At 40.0% G+C, this 17,201-nt stretch overlaps 1 protein-coding gene across 4 annotated transcripts in view; it reads right to left on the bottom strand.

Moving 5' to 3' along the window:
- Positions 1-17,201, bottom strand: part of Unc5d (unc-5 netrin receptor D) — a 543,514-nt gene that overhangs the window by 85,841 nt on the left and 440,472 nt on the right. The gene's annotated exons all lie outside the window — the stretch shown is intronic.

The raw sequence follows: 17,201 nt of genomic DNA, 5'->3' as shown, positions 1-17,201 counted from the left end.
AAAAGAAAGAGAAAGTTGCATTTAATAAATTTACATGGAGCGGATATATTCCCTGTATTACTTTGTATGGACCTCTATAAATGATACATTTTCTCTGATTTGCCGGCAATATGGATTAGGGGGCCCACTTTTTTTTTTTTTTTTTTTTTTGCATCCTAATTTTTTATTTGCCTCTTTTTGAAATATTTCCATATAATGATTTTTTAAGAATATATTTTCTCTCCAGTTTGCTAGCATATTTTTTTTCTGTTGCTTCTGCTAGATTCTTATCTGCATAATAAGTGCAGGGAGCTTGCTGCCTGCTCCTTTTAATGTCCAGTGAGCAGCCTGCTCAAGTAAGAGATGCCATTTCACTATACATGAAGACAGAAAAATGAACCAGGGAATAAATATTTAAAGGGATCCTGCATTGGTTTGCATTAAACATGGTCTAGATATAAACTCCCAAACTGCCTGTTGAGCCATTCCCTGGGGCTATGGGTATAGTGGTATGAGCATTTTGGATTTGGGTTTTTGTTTTCTCTCTCCCTAATCTGTTGAAATGTGTGCTGTCTCTCTCGGTGAAGGTGTCATTGTATATGCAGCAAGCTGGTGGGATGGGGCAAGTAGAAGGAAAAGGCATTCACCCAGACCTCAGAGGCTAGGGTCAGCTGAGGCAGTTCTCCCCAAGGCTCTGTGTTAACCAAGTGTTCTCTGGTCATGACTTCCACCGGAATATAATTCTGATTCTCAAACTGACTTTGGTGCCCATGACTTTGTTTTTTCGAGGGTCCCTCGCTTTCCTCCTGTTCTTGCTTCCACCTCAGGCTGAACACCACACTGTAGAAGGCAGACATGAGCACTTTCAGATGCCAGATCAAGATGCTAGCTAGATTCAGCGCTTGGCAGAGCCTCCTGCACTCCCAGGGTGTCTGGCCCTCTCATAGTCCTCTTCTAGGCTTTGAGGGAACATTGTCAGAATATACAGGTCAAAGTCATTGGTGGTCAATCACAGAGTCATAGTAGTGGGCCTGCGAGAGATTACCTTCCCCAGACTTGCTCTCAGTGAGCCTCAAGAAGAGCCACCCAGAGTGAGGCCCTCATTGTGGATTACAGTTTTAATGGACTCAAACCCAGCATGCTACACATTTTAGAACTTCATAAATATTATCTGACCGTACAGTAACCCCTCCTAAGCAGATTGGTGACTGTGGTCCAAGTTTGCCTAGGAATTTCTACTAACTAAACCCACTTCTGAATTTTATATCGATCTTGTAGAGTTCTTAAAGTACTTACTGAAATGTGCTTTGTCTGTTTAGCTGCTTGACCTATTATGGAAGTAGATTTTACAAGCTGGGTGCAAACCGTACTTCTGTATATGAATCATTTAATAGTGGGGGAGAGTGAGACAGCAGCAGATATTGTCTTCAAAATGAACAATTTCTGGGAAGACAGTATATTATTTATATTGGCATGCTCACGCAGGATTTTCATTCAAGTTTCCAAGAACACTTGCATGTCCCTCACTGCACAGATTCGACACATTTCCTCAAGAGCAGGTGGCAGCTGGGGAAGTCCAGATGCTACTGCTCTCAAGAATTAAAAGGCAATAACTTTGGTGAGTTCAGCTGGGCTTCCGTTTTGCTTACTGCAAGGCATCTGAAAGCATTCAGCACAGACACCAAGAGGCTGGCAGACCAGGGCTAAGATTCCTGAAACTGATGCATCGGTAGAGCCACAAGAGGAGACCCCTGTTTAGAACTCTAGCTAGGCTCAATGGTACGGTTTTTCTTCTTTACAATGGGAATGGAGATTAAACCAGGGAACACAATGAAATGCCCTTAAAAACAGGTGAGATACAAGATGGAGCCTCAGAAAAGCTCATCTTCGAATATAACCAAGCTGTGAGAAAAGTGGGACGGAAGAATTCTGATGGGAATAGCTCTGAAATAAGAATGGCTGTGCTTGAGAGGCCAAGGATTAAGGTCTGGAGGCAAAGACACTGCCACAAGTGCACACAAGGCAGGAACTCTGCTTTTCCCTCCAATCCAGCTCTGGTGCCAAGGTTATTGGTACAAATAAGGTAGACTCAGGGTCTGAACTGAACTCAATCTTTAAGGGTTCTATATTCTGTCTGTCTGACTTCAACCTTTGACAGTAAACCAGGCATAGAAATGTCCTCAAAGTTTGGTCCTCAGATTTAAGCAGGATATATACAGGACCACACAGGGTTGGCACAAGCTTAGCTTAATAACTGCAATAAATGGTGGCTGGTGAAATAATTTCAATATACAAAGATGGTTATGAGCCCATTAGTTCATGGTGTTTATTGTATGACTGCTTAGAGACATGTCACAATGCCAGGTCAGGAACTTCACTGATTTAGTGGGTATTTGAATAAGAGTTAAACTAGTGTATCTGCTCTATGAGACCAAAATGAGACAGAGTTTACTTTCTTGATATGAAGAAGAAGAAGAATGGGATCTAGAAATCATCTAGGGATGCTTTGCCTCCATTAACCTATTGTTAGTCTTTCAGGAGGGCAACTGGTGATATGGGAACAAAAGCCACTCATAATGGTTTCCTACTGCCTCAAAGGGCCTCTGTTCTACCAGACAGGATGTCTTCCATATCAATGGGCACCTTGTAGAAAAAGCTGGAAAGCTCTGGAGCCCAAATACATTAGTCCTCTGGCATTAGCATCAAAATTGGGTTTTGCTGTATTTTGCAAAATAAGAATACCTTGAAAGGAAGCTGCCAGGGCACAGCATTTTCCTCAGTAAAACACTGAATCAGATATAGCCTTCTGCATGCGCTAGGGAAGGCCATCTACCGGCCTCTCTAACTTTGAAGGCTTGGCCCACTCCACAATGTTGTTTCATTATGTTTGCATAATCATTCTCTCACAAAGCTCAAGGCCATGAAACAACTTGGCCTTGGTCAACCAAATCCTCTCTACTTTAATTTTCCCCTCTCCAAAGGCCGTATTCAAATGCCCCCCTAGTAAATTAATCCATTCGGGCCATGGTTCTTAATGCTGGCTGCACATTAGAATCACCTGGGGAGCTTTTAAAATAAACACCCATGCCTGGGCCCCACTCCAAGAGGTCCTGATTAATTGGGGTTTGTGTTTTTGTGATTTCTACTACTTCCTGGCAAGAAATCAGGGGGTGTGTGTGGTCAACTCCAGCTAGTCTTTGCTTCCCTAAGGGGCTGTGAGGTGGCAGCATAGAGATGTGTCTGGGAGAGTTGGTTTTCTACTTGACAAGCATTGAAATAGTGCCCTTTGTAACCAGTAGCAGCTAAGCAGTAGTTTGGCAAAATCACAGCCACTTCCCAAGGTCTGCCTTAAGCGCTGGGAGGTCAAGGGGATGGAAGGGAATTCATGATAAGTAATTGTAACTCTGCCTAATTTAGAAGTGTATACTAGAAAACCACGTTTGCTGTTTACATACTAAGCAGTCCAAACAGGTTCAAAGGGGAAAAAAGAATTCACCGCAGAGAAAAAAACACTATTAATGTTAAGCTAGATATGATGTTTAGGTTTTTCTTTGATTTTTATATATTTGATATTAAATATACATATGCTTATATATGTGGTAGCATGAAAATATAGAAAATTTCCAGTCATGTAGACAATTCATGCCTCATTGTTCTGCTTTCTGCCTTTGTTGTTATTTACTGCAATAGAAATACTGCTTTGTGACCCTCAAGCCCCCACCAGTATATGTGTGTGAAAAGGAGAGGAATGGAGGACAGGAAGAGGGAGAGGGAAAGGAGAGAACATTTTACTTTGTACTTTTGGTGACAATTCATTCTCTTCTACTTTAGTCCTTGCTTCTTTCTCTCCCATTTAGTCCCCAAAGCATTCCCATGGAATCCATTGTTCCTGAGAGCTATTTATAAAGCTACATACTGGCACCTAACCTCTACTAGAAACCAAATGTGGCCAACCTCATGCAACCCATGTGCTGGACACTTGAGAGAGCAGCTTGAGGTGGTGGCAGCACTCTTGGACAGATGGACTCTGTCTCCAACCTCATGACTCTTCAGATGCTGTGGACTGGGACTCTATGACACCTGTGCTCTTCAGTGTCAAACGCTGACTAGATGTGTTTGCTCCTAGTGTCTGCATGGCCTCTTAAGACTTAAAGGATCACTAAAGTACACAGTGCCCTAAACAGCAGCTCTTTCCCTGACTGCAATCCAAGCATGTCATCATACTCAACGCTTAAACTTCTTTTATTTCATTTTGTTTTCCAAAGACAACTTTCGTTTCCTTCTTTGCAGACTGTATTATTTGAAAGCTTTTCTGTCCCCAAAATATGCATATTAATGCTTTCGTTGTAAATTACACATTTTTTCAAACTCACCTTGTTCAGTAGTTGACCACAATGTGGAATAATTGCCTTTCTTTTTCCCCCATACTCCTGCTGTTTCCTTATTTGTTTCAACAATTTCTAACCTCAGCAAACAATATTTAACACTGATCCTCTGCTGCCTCTGACCATAGCCAACTGCTCTGCTTTCATGGTCCCACCACATGAATTCATGAATATTAATTCATTTCTAGAAATATGAATTCATTTCTAGAAATCCTCAACTAAACTCATGTAACTATAGGATAAATCTATCAATTGTCCAGCTCCATTTTAGGCTTTGGTTCATGGTATGGCCTCTCTTTGGGGTACCCCTTCTCACTACAGTCTCCCAGAAAAGCCTCCTGTCTCAGAGATGCAAATCATGACATCTGTGTTGATTACTTCATTAGCACACATCACCCTCCTCAGTTTGGATAGTCTGTTTTATTTTACAGTCAATAAAATAAAATAAGATTAAAAATAACTAATGATTTTATATGTTTAGATATTATACATTTTAAAGCCTTTTACCCCTGTCATTTATAGCTCTCTAGATGCATCGTGCCAGAAAGCAATGTGTTTATGGAGTCTAGGTAACCCTGCAATGGTAGATTTACAGCAAGAATCATATGGGGAGGCCAGGGAAGATGATTCAGTGGGCCAGTCACACCAAATGGGTGTGAGGTCCTACGTTTGGATCCCCTGCACTACATATAGGCTGAGTGGGCATGGTGGCCCACCTGCAATCCCAACATGTGGGAGGGGATCCTGGAGCAACCTGGAGAGAGAGATTAGCCAAATGGATGAGCTTCAGGTTCAAGTGAAAGACCCTGCCTCAATGAATGGAGGAGTGACCCAAAAAGATACTTGGTTTAATTTTAGTCTACACACACACACTCATATACACATACCCAAGCATAGCACCAACGCATACACACAAATGCAAAATGAAACAAATCACTCAGGGGCTGATTAAAAGTTGCTTTTTATTTGCAGATGGAGAAAAAAGAGGCTGGAGTTATTGATCATCAGTGTGTCTCATTTACTCATGCATTACCTCTTTCCCTATAGCTAGAGATAATTACCAGCCAGTTTTATGCCCTCTGAATGCTACCACGGCTGCTGGAAGTCCCAGAGCCTTCCTGGCAGCTTGTGTTGGCACTAGAGATGATTAGACAAACAGGAGTCCTGCTTTACCTTGGACATACCATGGTGCCTGACCATCAGGCTGACAATGACTTGACAGTTAAGGAGGATTCTGGTCTCCTGGTGTTCAAACGTTCAGAAATATGGCTACCAGAATTTGTGTGCACTGCGAGTCTGTCTAACGAGCAAAATGTAGAACAGAAGAGTGGGAGACAAAGTTCTTCATAGTGTGTGGTTGTGTGTGTGTGTGTGTGGTTGTGTGTGTGTGTGTGTATGCATGCATGTGCACCTGTGTGTATGTATGTACATGTCTGAGTCAATCTCTGTGCTTTCCAGATAAGTCGGTGGAAGGGGACCCAGCAAATGTCATATATTCAGCTGTGACAAGATGGCTCAGAGCCTTCCTTTTTCTTTACAGCCCATTGGCATCATGAGATCTGCCACCCCTTTGAATTACCATCTGTACGTGTCCAGTAAATGCACCCACCAAGAACAAAACCACCTAGGATCGTCTGACTGATTTTTCTTAGAGAATCACCAACTTCCCAGAGAAGTCTGGTTGATTATTAAAATTCTGGGAATAAGTGGCAAAACAAACAAACAAACAAACAAATAAACAAAACGCTCACCAGACTGACCACTGCACTTCAATAAAGTGAAAAACAGATCCATTGGTATCTTTCACCTAAAAGTTATCCAAGATCCCATGATGATTTAGGTGAAGACAGAAGCCATTGCCACAGACAGCTCATGCATGTCATACCTGATGGCAATGGCTCCAGCATCGCCCTCTGCTATAGCTCACGATTACTGTTCATTTAGCAGATGCAATTTCGTCCCTTTCCCTTTTCCAAATACTGTATCTAAGACAAGTCTCTAGACTTCATGTCAACATAAGTTTTGTATTTTACTGATATATAACTGTACTTAATTATGTGGTATAATGTGGTTTCAATATGGCCTTGCCTTATGCAGGGTAATCAGGATGTCTATTAACCTAGTGAATTTATTATTTCTTTGATGTGAGAAGATTTAAAATATTCTCTTTTAGCTATTTTGAAACAGCACCTTTTTTTTTCCTGACCATTGCCACTTTAACATCAGAGCCTTTTCTTCTTCTCTAGCAATGACATGGTATATGTAAACCATCTATGCAGCTACCTGCTCCCCACAGCCCGGCTGACTATTTTGTGGTATTCATGTACAATAAAATATGATTCAGCCATTGAAAAGATAAAATTTTGCTCCTTGCAGCAATAGATGGACCAGAAGATCACTGTATTCACCAAACTAAGCCAGGAACAGAAAGCCAGGTGGTCCATGACTTCGCTCATTTGGAGACGCACTAACTTCCACAACACTCCCTCCATTCCCACTGAGTCTGTGCTGTGGTTTGTTTTTGTGATGGTCCTCACCTTGGGGCTGCTACAAAGCCTTTCCAGAATTTTTGCAAACCTCTCGCCTCACAGCTGGTTTCAACACGGCAAAGCGCAGCTTTCCAGCTCTGTTCTCAGGGAAGGTCCACACTGAACTCCCCGTTCTAGCCCAGAGATGCTGTGCTGTGCTTCCATTGCATTTGTCTGCAATGAATGTCTGCACACACTCAAAAGTGCACACAGGCTGACATAGAATTCAGAGGAGGAGGACTGGGCTAGCATGCAAACTGCCTTGCATGCTATCCTCATCACTGCAAAAGGTCAATCAACCAAAACACCCAAAATGGAACAAAATGTCCAGAGAAAACGATCATTTAAGTGATATACAGATATTTTAAGCATTTATCAGCATCCTAGCAAAATTAGCATATTGTATAGATAATTAAATGTAATCCCACGTTAATTTCAGAATTGTTCACAATAACAAAGATACAGAAACAACTTCAATGCACACTAATAGATGGATACAGAAAATGTAGTAGACAGCTGGTGAAATGTAATGTACGGACATACACATATATACATAGTATGTCATATAAATACATGACCGACCATCGTTCAAACCTTGCAGAAGAGTTCCTGTCATTTACAATGACATGTAAGGACTTTGGGGGCCCTATGTTAAGTGAAATAAGCCAGCACAGGAAGACAAATACTGCCTGGTCTGCTTTCCATATGGAATCCAAAAATACTAAACTCAGAACCATAGAGTAAATTGTTGCTGCTGGTCCCAGTGGGGAGTCAAGGGCTAGAGGAACAGACGGATGCACACAAAGTTTCACTGCAGTTAGATCAGGAAGTTTGGAAAGAACTATGGAGCATTGGGACTACAGTGGATACTATACTGTGCACTTGAAATCTTCTCAGAGAGCAGATCTTCTGTGAGGTGTTGAGTATGCTAATTAGCTAGTATTTCACAAGTACTCAGGAAGCAAGCATTCAGGCCACTTAGTGTAGATACAAACAACTTCTAACTCTGAACTTCACCTCAGTAAAGTTAGAGAAAAGAAATACTGTCTAGCCCTCTCAGCCTAAATCTAGGTTTAGGGTAGTTGCCTTTAGTTGTTGGAAAGGCTAAGTCTGGAATGGAATGGATGGTTGTAGAAGGCTCTAATGACTTATCAACTACTTAGAAAATATAACTAACATGATGTGTAGGTGATAGAACCTGGCTCACAAAGAACTTCAAGATGATCTGTAATCTGAAGAGCCCAAATCAAACATCCTTCCTTCCTTAATCCCTCCCTTTACCTTCTGTGATTTTTCTGAGTTATCCTTCTGCCTCAGTTTCCTTATCAGTGAAATTATAAGCCTGGTCCACCAAGGCCAGTCCATCTTGTTCCTGAAGATACTCCAGTCCTTATGTTAGCTACATATTCACTTACTATGACAGACCAGGCTGCCAGTTTCCCCTAGTTTATCACCAAGAACGGGAACTGAATAGAATAAGTGCTCTGGAAACATCTGAGGACTGACTTAGTGCTAAGTCTTGCATTTTAGTAACATCACAAGCAGGAAAAAGGCCAATTCCATCATGGTAGCTTCCTAATTATGGGTGGGTGGGGGAGTAGTAAGAAAACTGAATTACATAATGTGGTCCCAAGTGAGTCTAGTGTCCTCTTTCACTGGATAGGTCAATTTATTTTTCAGTAAAAGCTGCCCCATACTTCATGTAATTGCCTCTTAAATGGTTTACTTTATGTATGATACAATTGGGCAGGTAAACGTCTCAAAATAACATGAAAACCCTGAATTCTAAATTTTCAATGGTGTCTTACTCCCATGTATATGAGATCAATATCAAAGATTTAAAATTTTAATGATTTCCTTGTTTTGAATTGCTACGTAGTATCCATTGTGTAAAAGTACCACAATTTCTGTATTCATTCCTCTGTTGATGGACATTTGGGTTGTTTTCAGGTTCTGACTATTACGAATAAAGCTGCTACAAACATGGTTGAGCAAATGTTCTTGTTGTGTACTTGAGCATCTTTTGGATACATGCCTAGGAGTGGTATAGCTGGATCTCAAGGAAGCGCTATTCCTAATTGTCTCAGAAAACACCAGATTGATTTCCAAAGTGGTTGTACAAGTTTACATTTCTCCCAGCAATGGAGTAGGGTTCCCCTTTCTCCACAACCTCTCCAGCATGTGTTGACACTTGAGTATTTTATCTTAGTCATTCTGATGGGTGTAAGGTGAAATCTCAGAGTTGTTTTGATTTGCATCTCTTTGACGGCTAAAGACTTTGAGCATCTCTTTAAGTAGTTCTCTGCCATTCTATATTCTTCTACAGAAAATTCTCTGTTTAACTCCATACCCCATTTTTTAATTGTATTGCTTGATTTATTGCCTTTTAACTTCTTTAGTTCTTTATATATTCTGGATACCAGCCCTATCAGTGGACTTTGAAAGGGGCAGGGAGGAGATGAGGATTGGGAGGGAATAAGGGAGGGGGCCTACAGCTGGGATACAAAGTAAATAACCTGTGATTAATATAAAAAAAATAAAAATAAAATTTCACCTTACAACAACAAAAAATAATTATAATGATTTCAAATTTCAGAGCTTCTATAGAACTTATATATCACTGTATGCAATATCACAGTTCTTGGCCACGGTCACAGCTAGATAACTAATCATCTGAACCAATAAAATAGAATCTTGACTCCTCGCTCAGGGATATTTACTATCTATTGCATTTTTCTAAGTGATGTTGGTAATTTTCCAATCAATCTAACACTAACATTCTTGTACAGTGGACACCTGAGACTATAGGCATCTCATTTTCGTTAATGGCATCATCATCCTGGGAAAAGGGAGAGACTAGGATGAAGAAAGCTAGTCATGATAATTGGCATCTTCAGTTCATGGGTCACTGTGCCCAGTTCTCTTGATGACACATGTGTTTTTAATACACAGTTTAAGGAGAGAGGGTAGAACCAAGTTACGAGGTGTCCTCTGCCTCTCTTAATTCACTTTGTTCCGCACACCCCAGAGGCCACTGAATTTTGTAGAGTAGATTGCTCAGTTTTAAATCACCTCTGCCACTGGGTTCTTGGCATTTCCTTCCCAGCCCACCAAGTCTATGAGCTCAGTTATTAAATCTTTCTTCAGTCCAGATGAATATTTCTTAACCAAGAGTTTTGTGCGGTTGAATCTTGAACTGATTATGCTGAGAGGGTAGAGTCTGTAATTCAGAGAAATAATATTTTTTTTTGACAAGTCTAGGTGCTAGAAACTTCCCTAATAGCAAAGAGCCATGGTTATCAGCTGCTGCTGAAAGCTCTTTTTATTATCCATAAAAAGTGAATATACATTTTAAAAAAACATCATGAATGCTAATAATTGGCATTGCCATGTGGTACCAGAGAGGCTTTGGAACATCTGGAGACGGGGACACAACAGAGAGTTCAGGCTCAAATAGCCTCGGGAGTGATGGATGATTGATTTGTCCCCTCCTTCCATAACAAAGGAGTTTCGGGTTTATGTTGACAAATCTGAAATTGCTTTATACAGTTTCTTTGCTGTCAAATCATTAGAAAACAGTTGCTTTCTATGATTCAGCATATGAGGGCATCCATCTCCTGGCATGGTGGAGGACTTTCATTCTTACCTATGGGTCAGCTAGGCAGGAAGTGTGCCTTCTTTCTCTCCTGAGCCCTCCTCCTGAGCATGCTTAACTATTGTCAACACCATAAAATGATAGAGCTGCAAGTATACAACAAGGACATTTGCTCAACCATGTTTGTAGCAGCTTTATTCATACTAGCCAGAACCTGGAAACAACCCAGATGTCCATCAAAGGAGGAATGGATACAGACATTGTGGTACTTTTACACAATGGAATACTACTCAGCAATTAAAAACAAGGAAATCATGAAATTTCCAGGCAAATGGTAAGATCTAGAAGAGATTATTCTGAGTGAGGTATACAGAAGGAGAAAGACAAACATGGTATATACTCACTTATAAGTGGGTACTAGACCTATAAGATAGGATAAACATATTAAAATCTGTATACCTAAAGAAGATAAAGAAAAAAGAGGACCCTGGGAAAGATAATCAACGCTCACTTAGAAAGACAAATGGTATGGATATTGAATGTAGGAGAAAACAAGTAACAGGACAGGAGTCTAGCACTGAGGGCCTCTGAAAGTCTCTATCTAGCAGTGTATCAAAGAAGATACTGAGACTCATAACCAAACCTTAGGCAGAGTGCAGGGAATCATATGAAAGAAGGGAGAAAGGACAGGAGCTCCACAAGGACAAAATTTATTTGGGCACAAGGACCATGTATGGATATAACCTAGAACCCCTGTTCAGATGTAGCCCATGTTAGCTCAGTATCCAAGTTGGTGCCCTAGTAAGGGGAACAGGGACTATTTCTGACATGAACTCAATGGCTGGCTCTTTGACCTCCTCCCCCCCACTTGAGGGAGGAACAGCCATGCTAGGCCGCAGAGGAGAACTGTACAGCCAGGCCTGAAGATACCTGATAAACTAGGGTCAGATGAAAGGGGAGTAGGTCCTCCCCTATCAGTGGACTTGGAAAAGAGTAGGGGGAAGATAAGGGAGGCAGGGTGGGATTGGGAGGCAATAATTAAGTGGTATACAGCTGTGATATAAAGTTAATAAACTGTAATCAATATTAAAAATAAAAATTTAATGAAAAAATGATAAAGCTAGATTTAGAGCCAGTCACCTGGCCCATCTCCTGCCAGGATCATATCCTCAGGCCAAGTTAAGAGACATTTGTTTAGTGGCTTACCAGATATGTCAAAGAGGGGGAATTCTGAGGATATTCACAAACTACACAGGTTCTCCTAAACGCTGACTTTTCAAAACTGATAGTATTCCTCCAACTACGTCTCAGAAATAGTTTAAATAAAGAATCTATGTGTGTCCTCTCATATAGTTTGACGACAAGTACATTACATTTTATTAGAAACGTACTATGCCAAAGCATTAGGAAATATTTAAATGAAATACTTTAAATGCCACCCTATTAATATTTTTAAAGAACACAGAAAGTAATATATATTCTTTATTATTATTATTATTAATTACACTTTATTCATTTTGTATCCCCCCATAAGCCCCTCCCCCTTCCCTCCCGATCCCACCCTCCCTCTCCTTTCTTCATGCATGCCCCTCCCCATGTCCACTGATAGGGGATATATATATTCTTAAGTAATATATGTCTATATAAGTAATATATATTCTTCCGAAAGAATCTCTTTATTAAAAACGATGAAAACAGGGTGCAGTTTTTATATATACTTTAAATATTAATGGAGTGCTTAATATGGGTAGTGTACGCCTGCCCAGAGCTGCATCTTCTTTAAAGGACACCTAATGATATATTAATTTTTGTTTATAGATGACCACATTTAAGCATAAGAAAATCTCAAGAACTTGGCTCAGGATAGTTCTGTTTATGAAATTCAATCATAATTAGACCTCCAGCTATCCGACCAAAGTGCCTGGATTCTTTAACCTGTCCTTTAGCTGTGGGTAATGTTTAAGTGTGTGTGTGTGTGTGTGTGTGTGTGTGTGTGTGTGTCTGCTTTTATTCATGCCCATTTCTAGTCATTTGAAAAGAGAATGACCAGTTTTAACTCATAATCACAGAGCACCATGGAAGGGTCTTTAGCTTCCAGATGCCAACATCCGGTTCCCTCCTGTGTGCCTCAACTCAGGTAGCTGCTCCTTTAGACCCATCCACAATCTCAAGTTCAAAGTCACTGTCCTGACTGAAGTACCTGTTGGGAATGCCAGATGCAAAAGTTTTTTCTTTTCAGGGGATTTAGATAAATCAACTCCTGGGTTCTATGACAAACATTGTACCTCCATAAGAACATTCTAAAACTTTGGCAGGATTGTATTTCTTTGTTTTGCACTGTGATGGGTGTTAGTGTTTTGGAACACAACCTGCTCCTGGCTTACCCAGAAACCTATGATGTCATGTGTTGCCAGCCAGGTGGCCACACCTGGAAGGCATGGTTACCTTACCCCTTAAAGGGCTAACCCTGACACGTGGTCTCTCTCTTACACTCTCTCTTTCTCTCTCTTACACTTTTACTCTCTCTCACTCTTACACTCTTTTTTTTCTCTCTCTCTCTCTCTCTTCCTCTCTCTCATGGGGTACCCCCTTTCCCCTTCCCTTTTCTGCTTCCCCCTTCCTCCATACCCTCCTAATAAACTTCTTGCAGAGAATATCAGTTAACCAGCCTCATGATTTTTAACAATGGGCCTGTTTTCATTCCTTTAGTTTTTCTGTTTGTTTGATACCGTTATATTTTCTTGTTTTGTCATTTTCCTGTAAGTAACCTGGTCTGTAATAAATACAGATATCCTCTTCTATAGCTGTCCCAAATTATTTTCTCCATCTGTTCTCTTTATATTTCAGGTTTTATTTTGGTTATTCTCATGAACAAATTTAACAAGATGAGTACAAGGCAAACAAAGGTCCATATGTTCTTGCTAAAGTACCCCGTGGCATGTCCTGCCTAATTTCATGACAGATATGTTAATAGAGGGAGGAAAGGCATCCCAGCTTGCTTGGGGAAAGTGGATAGGAACAAGAGAAAGTACATAGAAGGAGAGAAAAGGATCCGAGAAAGCAATTCTCAGATGACCTACCCTGTCAGGATAGGTTACAGGCAGCATAGATCCATGGGGAAATAAAGAAAGGGAGGTTTCCAATAGAGAATGTCCTGGTGACAAAAAACATTTTAAATGTTTCAGAATTAGTGTGTAAGAAAAGGAGGTACTTTTAAAAGCACACATCAACTGTTGTCCAGTGGATGAAGGTCTTTCATTATTTGGTAAGGGAATTATACTCTATAACAATCCAACATCTTTTTTTTTTTTTTTTTTACCTAGCAAAAATGGCAAAATACAAAAGCGTATAATGGATAGATAATAAAGGAAAAGTTCTATCTATGGTCATTTATTGACTCTTTTTTTAAATCCCTTTTATGCTCAGTTCTACCAGGATATGGCACACAAGTGGAAGTTTTCTTCGTTAAAAAAAAAAAAAAGGTTCATCTGTTCATCTTTGTAGAGATGAAAGGAATACTTCCATTAATGACACATGAGGATTACAATGTCTGTGCTGTATTTTAAGTTAAGCACAATGGAAATGAGCCTGGAGTTCCACTGTTTCCTGAAAGGTTGCTATGTACTAATCTTTTAATGGGGTGTCCCACAATGGGAGAATGTTTACTGGGTATGAGGGATGTTGTATTAGCCTGCCTTATGACTGCCTGTGTGCCCAGATCTGTATCCTTATGACTCCTATGTATCTGCAACATTACATTCACATTTGATATGCAATTTGCACAAAGGCACCTGTGAATTAATCAATTGTATCTTAGGCAGGAAAGCAAACTACAAAGTCTTTTTTCAGTAGGAACACCTAGTCAGCACCATTAAAGTTGTTGTTTTGTTTGTTTGTTTGTTTGTTTGTTTTGTAAAGGAGATGGAATCCAGGGACTCAAGCATGCATGCAAGGCAAGCATTCCACTATGAAGATCTAGCCCCTGGGCTATACATGGAATGGGGGGGGGGTTGTTGTTTTTTTGTTTTTTTTTTTTTTTTTTTTTTCAATTTTCAAACCACTTGGAAAGAATGCGCAAGCCACAGGATACTTTACGTCCGCCAAAGAATAATTTACTCTAGGATGTTATCTTGGTGATGCCATTTTAATATTTTTTGCTACATAGACTTCCTGCTGGAACTAAGTAGCTATGCAGTGAACACTGTTCTGAAATTTAAACTTTGCTAACAAGTGTAATTTCAGTGTCATTCGTAAATCTTTGCCTGCATAGAGAAGCAGATAAGTTTGGTGTTGGCAAAGAGACACTTGTCTATTATAATTTTATATGAAAAATAGGTAGTCCATATAAATCACTGGCGCAAAAAGGAGGATAAAATGTTATTTCAGATGGACTGACCTATTCTAGAATAAAATGTGTCTTATTTGGTGCCCTAAGAAATACAGAGAAGAGCTGGTAATTGCTGTAATAGATAACAATGAGGCCAGAGAAAATTCTTAACAAAGCAACCATTATTTTCATGAGATTATAGCTTCACCTCTTCAGGCATTTCCTCTAGGTCATGTAAGTGGATAGCAAAATAAACAAAGTGGTTATATTATTAGCTGGGGTTTGGGAATACTTGTTTGAATCACTATTGTAAGGATGTCATTATCTTTGACATGGCTTCCAAAGTAACCATTCAAACTTTTCTTATCAATGTGACTATCAGAAATGTAAACAAACAGCCATTTAACCCAACTGTCCTTTTCCAAGCTGTCAATATTGAAGTGACCTATGCTCCATCTTCACAAGAAGGACAGATTAGTTGGCAGGTAGGATTGCCTGGAAGATTTCCTCTTTCTTTAAGTCCCTGATGGCATTTCTCTGGCTTTAGTCACACCACACATCTAGAGGCTAATCCCTTTTCCTGAAGCAGATCCATTTAATCTTCTCAAGTCAAAGCCCTCCCTTTTCTTTTTCATCAGAATAAAAAGCCACAGAGAAGGTGGCTCCCATACCATAGGATCAATCTAAACAGCCACCAGGTAATCTTTCTGTTACTGTCCACGGGGCAAACACAGGTTACCTAATATTGGCTATGATTCTCAAAACACAGAAGATACATTGAGAAGATGAAAGCAGGGTGGTCAGACAGCTCCAAGAGTCTGTTTAAACTCAGAAAGCATGGCCACACAAGTCCTCCTTTAAGAAAGCATGGCCACCCAAATCCCCCTTTTTGGCCAATCATGCCCATAATGATCTTTCTTCCCTTAAATGGCAATTTTCAACCATAAAGGGATTGGACGCCCAGTTTATGATTGTAGTTTGGATCTTTGGATTCACTTCTATTCCACTCTCACTCTCACCAGTCGTGAGGCGTTTATTTTCTTGTTGAGAGCATTTAGGTGTAACGGTCTATGAGAACATCGCTCTAAGGTTCTGTGATTCAGCCACAAGTGACCAAGCGACAATCATACCCAAATATTAAAGTTATTTTTCAGAGCTGGCAGCTCCATCTGGAGGAGAAAAAGAGCCCTTAGGACAATAGAGGAGATTCAGATACTTTGCTGAAGGCTAAAAAATCAAATCATTGAAGGTCATCCAAGAGCTGAACAATGTCCTTGTCAAACCTCCAAAAGAAGGCTCCATAGGATTATGTTTGGCACATAGGGGAAAAAAATTAGTATAAAGGAAATTCCCACATTGCAACATGACCTAGATCCTTCAACAAGGTTGCTGTTTTGCAAAGCTGTTGCCAGATGCTGTTTTAATCAAAGCCAGCCTTCCTTGGTGCAACACTCAGTGAATAGCTATTTCTCCACGAGCACCTGAAAGTATCAAAGAGTACTACAAGATCGTTTATCTGGGCTGCTGGCCACTGTTTCCCACAAAGATGAGAAAATGGTAGTCATTCTGTCAACAGTGGTCTCCATTCTCTGTCTAGAAAGACAAAATAGATCCTGCTGTTCTGACTAGCCCAGCATTTCCCACTGATATGTAGATTGCAGATTCAGTTCATTCTCTTCTAAGGCTACCCATGTCCTCATTTTTATTGACGGCGATAGTCCTTACAGTCCTAAACATATTTCAGATATGCTATTACACATATATAATGGCAAAAGATGTTGAAAACAGAGATATTCCTTAGTAGAATGAAGACTGGTTGTCGGGGGAAAGCTAGTCTGGAATTTTCAGTTTATGAGGGATTGAACAGAGCACCTTCCTCAAAAGCCAAGTACAGTATGAGCCTCAGCATTTTTATGGCTATTTTATTTTCATTACAGTAAAATGCAAACTTAGTGGTCAGTAAACTGCCCATTTGTTATTAAACCTACACACTGTCAGTGTCCAGGGGAAAAGTTTTGTTCAATCAGTAAATTACCTAAAGACACTGAATTATGGTCAACAACTGACCAAGAGATGAATGACTACTCTTTATAAAACATTTCAAAGTCCATATATATCCATGAGGAGCAATTTTATGTGTCTACTTGACTTGGCCATGTATTGCCAGCTGTCTGGTTTGTCTTTATTCTAGACATATGTATGAAAGTGTTGGTGATAACAGAAACTTTTAAATCTGGAGACTTAGTACAGTACGTGGAACATTTGAACATGAATAGTCCTCATTCAATCAGTTATAGACCTAGCAAGAAAGAAAGAAAAAAAACAAAACAAAACAACAACAACAAAAAAAATGGCTGACCTTACTAGAAGTGATAGAGAATTGTCCT

Source organism: Psammomys obesus, unplaced genomic scaffold, assembly GCF_907164565.1.
Source record: "Psammomys obesus unplaced genomic scaffold, mPsaObe1.curated_primary_1811, whole genome shotgun sequence".
Classification (NCBI taxonomy): domain Eukaryota; kingdom Metazoa; phylum Chordata; class Mammalia; order Rodentia; family Muridae; genus Psammomys; species Psammomys obesus.
The sequence above is the reverse complement of the archived record's forward strand: the minus strand, read 5'-3'. Positions and strand labels throughout refer to the sequence as shown.